Below are 10,264 nucleotides of genomic sequence, written 5' to 3'. Positions count from 1 at the left end.
GGAAAGACAAGGCAGCAGAAATGTGAATAGAGATGCTCATGAAGTTTGGCATGCCAGCATTGTTCAGCAAGCATTTTGATAGGAGGTAGTTTTAAAAGTTTTAAATAATAAACTGTGAGTTTTGCAGGCTTTCTTAGACACCTCAGATAGCAAGAGAAAGCATGGAAATGATTGCAGGAGCAGATTCCCATGTGGGAAAAGCTCACACTGCTGGAAAGTGAAGACAGCTGTAAATGATGCAGCACCAGCTGAGACACTGAACAAGTGGAAGAGTGAAGAGCAAGACAGCAGAACGTGTGAAATAGGATGAAGAGCCAGGAAAATGATCTAAGGAGCAGAGTTTGAAGGGACAAGAGAGCAAGGGCAGAGGGGAAGGCTCTGCCTTGGTAAAACCTGATCCAAGAGGAGCCCAGAAACACCTCTGCAGATGAGGGCACCTGGAGATGGACAGGACAGGGGTTCTACATGCCCTGCTGAAGAGACAGAAGGATTTCCCCAGAGCCAGCCAGGCTAGAGAAGAGACAGCCAAGCTGAAAAAGAAATCAAGATCCATCCTTTGGCAGCAGGAGAATGCTCTGTCTGCTCATAGGAGTGAAAGAAAAGGGGAATGCCATGGAAATGTAGGGACTAGGATTTGAGAGAAGTGGTCTAAAAAAGGGAACAAAGAATAAGGGGAAAAATCAGGGATGTGAGGGGAGGAGAGTAGTGAAGGAGTTCACTGAAGAGGGAAGTGATGAGATTGGAACATGATGTGGGAGTCACAGGGTGAAAGCTGTAGGACAACAGCAAATGGACATAAATGAGCAGCCCAAGATATTAAAATAATCTTTAAGTTCTTAATTAACCATCATAAGACCTTTGACCACACATTGTAAGGGTTATTTTAATAGTTTGTAGGGAGAAGGGCGACATTTATGGACTTGAATAAATCCTTTAAAATGCTTACACTGCAAATCAAATGTCACGAGGCAGAATTCCACCCCTCCAGGTGGTCAGCCTTCCCAGGACACACAACACACTCTGCCTGATTTGCCACTAGAAAGAGATGGAGAAACAAACCTCCTCTCTAGGTTTCAAGTGTAGAGGTGTAATGATTATAAAGCTCTTCTGTCCCTATTTCTCTGCACTGTCTCCAGAACATCCTTTCCAAATTTTCACTATTTTTAACAATGTTTTTACAGCCTTGCCTTCCTAAATTCCTTTTGTTTCCTTTACCACTGTGCTCTTGCCCTGCCCCTCATCCACTGCCCTCCAATTTTTGTACCTCAGCGAGGCAGAGCCTTCCTCTTCTCCAGTGCCTTAGCACAAGCCAGGAGGAGCACAGGGAGCTTAGGAGCATCAGCCATTCCTATTTTTCTCTCTTCTGACCAGACTTATTACAGCTACAGTGCAACCAGGGGATGTAAATGCTTGCTAAGGCCTCTCCATGCACAGTTTGTCTGTCAAAGGGGCTGCATGTGAGCTGATTCCATATTGGAGCGTTGTGGTGGCACCTCCCAAAAATACAGCTGAAAAATTCAAATTGCTCTCCCCTGAGCATGTTAAAATTGTCAGTTTTCAGATTCAAAAATGAAGTCCTCACCTCCTCACTGCAGGCCATGGAAGCACTAATATTTCTCCAAATTTCTTGGGTTTCTCACATATACATACACATGGCCATAATTACCTTCATACCTACACAGAGCCCTGTAAACATGGGTTAAAAAATATGTCTTTTTTTTTTTTTTTTCCTTAATTCCCGTTGGAAAAATGGCTGAGGATTTTAGAGTAAACTCTTAAAAATGTTTGCCCAAGGGAGACAGCATGGAAAATTTTGGCCAGAATGATTTAAGTTTGGCAAAGCCATAAGCAACATAAAACAGGACCTTATAATAGAAAGTCTTGGGCAGCCTGATGGCAGACACCACGATTTGTGCTGTTTGTAAGACTTCATTTTCGTTAATAGGAGCTGCATGGCAGGGCTGGAATACCCTGGGGCTTCCTGTCTTTAATTTCCTTTGAATATAATCTTGGTCTTAAGCCTTCCTTCCTAAATAACCTCTGTCTTTAATTTATTTTTTTTAAGCAAATTACAACTTAACGAGCACACATTCTCGTAAGGCAGAGCCTCTAATTATCAAAATGACAGTGCTGCTTAGAATCTGAATTTCACAGTCATTCAGTGACCAATTCCACAGGTCAGTAAATAATTATACACCATCCCTGCCAAAAAATAATTAAATAGGATATTATAATGCATCACTGTGTACACCTACACCTTGCATCACACAGTCACCTGGATGTTTCTTGCAGAGTTTTGATGAAGGCAGCAGCAGGGAGGTGCAGATGTGCAGTCCCAATTGGCCACACAATTAATGAACATTTAAAAGGGGTTTCTCAGCCCTTATTCAGACACAAGTGCATGTAAGAGACACGGGGATGTAGCTCACCACTTGTGGATACATTAGGCAAAATCATTCTGCTAGAAATAATTTTACATTACTTATCTTGCTAGGAATAACTTCTAGATCCTTAGAAAGGATGGTGTAGTTTTGGAGGATTGGCTTTGCAGGTTTTCTAGACTTGCAGTACTTCCATGTTTCCTCATCCTCTGATGAGACATGGAACAGTCAATGGTTATGAAGCTGAGAACTTTTAAATATAAACCAAGTTTGTTGCAGAGTCCTTAATTCCTGAATCTCCCAGGGAAGCACATTTTAAGCTGGAATATGGCATTTGGAATTCCTGCCAGTTGCTTTGGGCCTCTACTGCAGCATTAATGCTCAGAAATTCCAGCGGAGTTTCTTTATGCTGCTTATAGAAAAGTGCCCGGCGCTGACCCTAAATGCCCCCATTATTAATCCCTGCACTTCCTTTATTACACACATCCCACACTTGAGGGGCTGAGATCCAAACTGTGACCCAAGGAAAAGTGGGCACTCCCTAAAGCGCTGGGGAGTTCTGAGACCACCCCTCTCCATGACCTACCCCTTCAACCCCCATTTTTCTCTTTGCTACCACATGTGTAAATCCATGTGACATTTAGATCTAAGAGGAAAAGGGCCATTTTCATGGTGTTCCCCCTTTGCAGAGGATGTCAAGAAGGTTTTAATTTCTTGTTCTGGTTGCAGACTGCCTGGGTAGCTGCAGGCTGCCCCACTAAACTCTCCTAACACACTTAGTGGCCAACAGCCTTCAGTAGTTACCAGCTTTGGACCAATGTTGAATTAGAACAGAGTATTTTATTTCTTCATTCCTATGCCAATTTCCTTAATTTAGTTATGCAACTCCTTTACAATGTATTTTTAAGATTATTCTTTGTGTGATTTTAGGGGTTTCTGTATATAAAAAAACCCACATATAGCTTTTCTTTAGTGACTAACAAAATTATACAGCAATATCCTTTGAAAAGCAACTGCTAGTTGTTTCAAGCAGTTGTTCAGAGTGAAAATTAGTCTAAAAATCGTAAATCATTCCTATAATTAATCAGCAAAATTATACAACAAAGCTTTTAATCCCTCCTTTGAATATGAATGAAAATTCCTGAAATACTTGAGTTGCCTTATTCAAGGTAAAGACCTGACTCGAGGAAAATTGATCCATCTTGAAAGCAAACTAAAAAATAAGGGCTACACACATCTTCATGTGTGTTAAGCTAGTCTAAGTAAAAAGATGACTAACATCACCCTAGATTCAACTTTCCACAGCAATTAGCTAAAGTATCTCAATTTATCTTTCTCTGACAGTTTATGATTTTAAGGAAATTTGAGATGTTTGGGTTGTTGGGGGTTTTTTTTCCTTTTAATGGACATTTTAGCACCATCTGCTGGTGTTAAAACTTGCTCTGGAAACTAAACACCAGCTTCCTCCTTCATTTTAACTTCCTTAAGGCCTGCTTCTGGCTCTTATTAGGAAAGGTTAATTGCTTGCTTTTCTACTAGAGATCCCAGGATTGGATAAGTAATTCAGCTGAATGAATCATCCAGATGGAGGATATCTTCTGAGACCATAGAGCAGTAGCAACAGACTATTATAGAAATATCTCATCTACAGCTACATCCAAGGGTAAGTGCAATTGGTTTTCACCATATAAAAATGACAACCACCAGCCCTCATTCTTTAAGAGGTAATAGAAAGTTTTTTCCACTGATTTATTCTGGGTTCATACTGGTATTTAGACTACAGAATCCTGCTGTGGTATTGCAGATTTAATGTCTGGGAGCACAGTCAAAAACTGACCTGCTAGAATTACCTCTTATGGTATCCAGTTATATGACTTATTCCATCTAATTCATCCAGTTGCTTTTTTATTCCCTTAGACTGCTTCTGGCTCAAAGCCAATTCCTCCTTCAGAACCTCTCAGGGCACAGATAGTTTGAAAGCACTTCAGGAAATGGTCACACCAGCTGCCTTTGTGCAGCTCCTGTCCTGAATCCATGAAACACCTTCAGTACAAGTTTGATCTCTGCCTTGCTGAAGCCAAGCTCAGAGAATTCCTCTCTACAGGACTTGCCAAATGCCTGGGTTTGAGTGACAACATCACAAAGCAACAAGAAACCTGCCATGGTCTCTGCAGAGGAGAACAGGATCAGCCCATTTGAGTTTAGGCAGGTCTAGCAGGTAAATGTGCCAGGGGAATTCAAGTTGTTCACAGCAAGGACTCCTGTGACATGAAAAACATCGAATGGACTTGGGGGTCTTTTTTTCAGTCTTCCTTTTCAATACCCAGCATGACTTTTAATGGTTGTACTTCAATCTCAGCTCCCAGCCACCATCCCAGCCTGTCTGTACATCTCTCACACCCCTTGCTCTAAGTAATACCCTCCCTCACATCTCACCTGCAGCCACCAGTTTCTCTTCTCAGTTGACTGTCCCTTGTGCTGGGAACTCCTCCTCACAGGATACCCTTGGTTTAAAGCTGAATTTCAGTTGTCTGAACCTTAACAGGACATAGAGAAGCAATCTCTCAAAAAAGTGCATTCCAGGTTGCTGTGAAAAGCTGATGTAGAAGCAGCTGACAGGATGAAGTGCCAGTATACCAGCATGGGGTGTCAGGATGTTATGGGCCAGCAACAGGGCTGGGAAATGATTTCCTTGTCCATCAGTGGGCTATGGGAATCCCTTCCCCTGCAGATACCAGTAGGCTCCAGTACAACTGGACCTTGCCATGGTCAACTTTAGCAGCAGTTGCCCCATGGAATCTAAATGGCCAGGAGACAATTAATTATCTTCTGCTTCCAGTCATACAGATCAAATTAATCAAAGCTCAAACCTTGCTTGCCCATAAATTCTCTATCTTAGAGGGTGATTGAAGACTTTTCAGATGGATATTGTTGGGTAAGTTTTCAAAGTTGTGCTTAAAACGGTCAAGTCAAAAAAGAAATTCAATTATTTGTTAGAAAGACTCATGTGTACACCTCCCACATGCCAACACTGCTTTGAAATGGACCTATTAATGTCTGGAGGGGATACAAAACTTAAGGTTCTCTAAGGTTTCAGAAGGAGGAAGAAGACCATGACCTTCAACAATTATTTTGCAGAAACAGGACTACTTCTCTTTGCGTAATGTTTTACAAAATAACCTGGGGAAAAGGTGCGGTGTTGTGAGCTGAAACAATTCCCTAAGAGCTGTAACGAATCAAGGAGGGCCTTGAATATATTAAATGTATTGATGGAAAAACTATGATCAAGAGATCCAGGCCAGAGATGGTTCTACTTGCAGCACCCAGCCTCTGTGGATTGCAAAATAAAGAGGAAATTTTGGTATAATTAGTCCAATTGTCTGTGCCAACAGTGATGAATGTCAATTCAAACCCATTTCTGATTTATTTTTTTTTTGTATGAATATCATTTATATCTAATTTCTGGCAACATCAGGGAGATTCAGAAGGAGGTTTATCAAGAAGAGAGTATTTGGGTGGGGAGGGACAAGAAGACTCTCTGCTGTTTCAGCAGAACAGAAACTGTGGAAGCAAATTAATTTGGGCAGATTTCCCATTAAAACAAAGCCAAAACCTTTTGAAACTGTCCCAATGTCCTTTCAAAAATATTTTGAACAAATGAGTTCCTTTGAATTGCAATCTACTTCTGCTTTACAAATTTAAATGAATATACATTCAAATAAAAGGTCAAAGTTGAGATGAAAACTTTCCAAATTTCGTAAAAAGAATTGCCCTGATCTCCTAGATAGCATTAATGACAGGAAGCCACCACATGCCCTGGAACTTGCTGTGCACTGAGACAGCAGAGATCTCCTGAGCTCCACCACACTCACACAAAATTTGCTATTTGGGGTTGTCAGAGCACTTGAAGCAGCTTGAAGCACTTGAAGCAGCTCCACATCACTCTGTGTCCCTTCAGTGTGTGGTTTGACGTGTAGTCACTTCATTAAAAATACCTCATGCACATCTCATGGATATTTTTCATGCATTGGAAAAGAAGAAAAAAAATTTTTACATGTATAAAATATTTTAATGAAACTACTTCCGGCTTAATTATGATTTTTTTCTACCCCAAGAAATACCAAGTTGTATCAGCCATTCATCAGAATCTCAAATTGCAGCAAAGAATGTTTCTAAGTGTGATAGGTTCTCCCTCACCCAGGAGTGCTCCAGCTCTGTCTTTTGGGGCATTGTGCCCTTCAGTCCCCTCATCTTTTACATTAAGTTACATGATATGCTGACAAAAAAGAGTTTAGGTGGATGAAACAGTTTTCAGTCAAGAATGGGTTTCACTGGATGAACAGGGATAGTGTTGGATCAAGTGCCTAATCCAAATATCCTTTTCTGTGCTTATTCCCTGTCCATGGTTGATTATCAGACAAATTAAGTAATTAGCCATTTTCACCTCTAACTTAAAATGGGCACTTTTCCTCCATGGCTGTGTTTGCTGCTGCTGGGAGAACACAAATAATCTCCTGTTCAAATTTGATATGATAAATTATATGTTTCCTCTCAGAACTAACCCAGCTTCCTCTGGAGGCAACAATAAAAAAAACATTAATAAATGATGAGAGCCTTTATCAAGTATTGCTCTGGAATTTCATTAGCTCACTTCCTAACCAGCACTATTGTTCAAATAACTTCTGTTCCTCCAACCTCTCACAAACTGGGAGTTCACTAAGCCTGTAATTAGTTAATTAGTTAGTTAGACAGATATTCTGACTAAGGTAACATCCAAATGTTCCATTCACTACAGCAAACCCCTACTTCTAAATATGCTCCTTACCATAAAACTATTTCTTAAGTTGCTTTTAAATCAAATTTAAAATCAAATTTAAATCAAAGTTTTGCAGTTGCAAAACTGAAACCTGGATTTCAAACTTTTTAGGTTTATGGTGAATCCATGCACTTTTTCTTCCAAAAATTTACCTTTGTGATCAGAAGAGTTTTTCCTCTTAATCAGGGCAAATCTTAATTACTAGAAAAAGGAATCACAAGTACTTTGCAGTGAAGCCATACTTAAGGTGACAATGAATTCAGCAGCCACAAATATTACCTTCCTGAGGGTTTTTATTACCACAATATAACCTGATAGCAGAAAAAGTGGGTTCCCTCCCCCCACTCATCATTCTGGTGTGAAAAAAAAAAAAAAAATTCAAATCTTGAGCAGAAATCCCTTCAAACCATCATGAAAAGGTCTGTGCACAGTCTTGGTATAGTGCAATGAAATTAAAAAAGATGTCATGTAGCCGTGTCAGCCACATCTGTGACCCATATGGTGCATGTAACAAGAGCATATGTCTGCACCTAAAGAGAACATTATATGCTGGATAAGGCTGGGACAAATGTAAAAGTGAAGTAGAACACCTTCACATTACAAACACAGTTTGTTATTTGTGTCACATCAAAGAAAGAGTCTCTAAGAATTATTGGCCTCTGAAGTCATTTAATTATGATTACGTGAACTAAGAACTAATGTAAATGGTATTTTATACCCCAGTGAATTAAAGTATGAGATCTAGTCAAGGTGAATGAGATTTACAGCCAAAACTCATGCAACCTTACAGTAATTTCATGACACTTTTACTACTAGCCTAGATATTTTTGTTCTTGAAATAATTAAAAGTACACGAGCAAATTTGATTCTTTGGATGCTTAAAATAAACCAGAGAAAGGAGAATAAGTTGCTTCTCAAGTAACCCATGCACTTCTACTTTCACTATAAAATGAACAAAGATTATGCAGGACAAGTACAAACTTCAGATTTTACTAAAAAAAAAAGAAGGAAAAAGAAAAATAAGCATAGTAGAATGCTCACAAATCTCTTCCATTTGGACTAAGTCTGACACAGATTAAAGTCTCAAAACTCATCTCTGGCTAATCCCAAATACCTGCCTGCTAAAGAACACATTTGTTATGTTGAGACCCTGTGCATAATAGGAGCAAGTCAAATCAGCCAGCTCATTTTAAAGTTACTAATAGTCTTCTCACAGATTTTTAAGGAAAACTGTTCCCAGGTATTTGCCTTCAAATAGAATTAAGAATGTCCAAGCAGAAGTGCATAACATATCAATGAATGAATAGTTATATTTCACAGCTTTTCCAGCTGGAAGTAAACTCATTTTCCAGTGACAACTGTTAATCCACTCTCTTTCGAGAGTGGCTGTTTGAAAGGCTCCAGGTAAGGAACAGAAACTTGGCTGACAGAAGAAAGTACCAGATGGCTGCTGGGATGGGAAAAAAAATTAAAGGGAAGAAAATGGTGAAATGTGAGTTGTAGAAATAAGGATTGAATCACAATCACAATGTAAGTAGAGAAACAGAGCCTCAGGTTTTCACAGGAGCCATGTTTGCAATGAAGCATCTCTCCAAGGCACAAACTGGGTGGCCTCAAGAGACCCTTAAAATGCAACAGAGCATTAACAAATTGCATAAATTAAACAAAGAGTGCTCTTTGAACAGGCTCTTTTGGCTCATGTGGCCATACACTTTTGCACAAACTGATCCCCTCATACCTCATATACTGTGCACTTTTTCAATCTTTTAACAAAATTTTAAAATTCCCAATAACTTATTTAGGAATCAAAGAGATTAAAATCCACATGCTAAAAAAGTATTAATTGAAATGGCCATGCTGAGGTGGTAGACCTTGTCTTTGGTAGAAAATGGTGTGGAAGAAAAGGAATTGTGGGGCCGAAGTTTAGTTCTAAATATATAACATGTAACTGATTCAGGAGCACCAAGGAGAAAATCTGGGTTACAAAACAATCTTGACTCATTGATCATCTCCTTCTGGCTCTGGACACTAAAGTTAAATCTGCCTCATTTTAACTTGCCTCCAGAAATACTGTCCTAAAGGAAGCTACTAATACTACATTACCATTCATAAGTACCCAGATTTGTATAAATTTTGGATATTTGTAGAGTAGCCACCAGCAGGGGACAAGCACAGTGACTGTGGGATATAATCCCCTTAAAGAATAGGGCCACCACTGTCAGCTGGGCTGGGTCACATTCGCTCAGGCCCCCATTTTCTAACCATCCTGAGCTGTAGTTTAGGGGGCTTTCTTTCAAATAGTTACTGCTAAAGCTGTTTGAGAAATAATGAGTTCTGCATTTCCCACAGTAAACTCAGCACAGCATGGTTGTCCTGAGCTAGCTCAGACACCCAGGCTCATCACAGCTGTTCTTATGATGCCTTAGGATTTTAGCTTTTCTATTTTTCATATATTTGTAATCCTGTAATTCTTTAGTGTATAACTCTGAACTCCATATACATGTGCTAACTACTGCCTTCACATTTTGGCCAGACACAGGAATTCCTCTCCAGGCCTGAGAATCAAGGACACCTCACTCGGGCCTCTAGAGATGGAAACAAAAGTGAGTTGTGGGGAGCAAACTTGGAGTAAATTACTTCATTACCTGAAGCTGTAATTGGAAGATTAACCCCCAATATGCAAATGGACCAAAAAGAGTGACAACCTGTGACCCATCATCCATTTCTGGGTGCAGCCCCTGAGGGGCTTTGTCTGCCCTGAATGTACCTGAAGGTCCTTCAGTAAATAGAACTGCTTTTTATTCTCTTCATTTTGTCTGGCCTCTGTTTTTAGGTAGCCCCAAAAGGCATCAGTCACACACTTCTGTCACCTCTTCCTAGACACAGCACTGCAAACCAGCCTTCCAGAATATCCCCATTTTCCCTTGTCTTTCCTTCCATTAGATGATCCTCAGCCTGACTGGTATGAGAGACTTCATTAAAACATTCCAGTTGAACTGAACTAGCCGATTCTTCCTGCCAATGAAATTGCTTTTACGAAGAAGTCTGTGTAAAAGACCAACACCTG

Source organism: Parus major, chromosome 4A (genome assembly GCF_001522545.3).
Source record: "Parus major isolate Abel chromosome 4A, Parus_major1.1, whole genome shotgun sequence".
Taxonomy (NCBI): Eukaryota; Metazoa; Chordata; class Aves; order Passeriformes; family Paridae; genus Parus; species Parus major.
The sequence above is the reverse complement of the archived record's forward strand: the minus strand, read 5'-3'. Positions refer to the sequence as shown.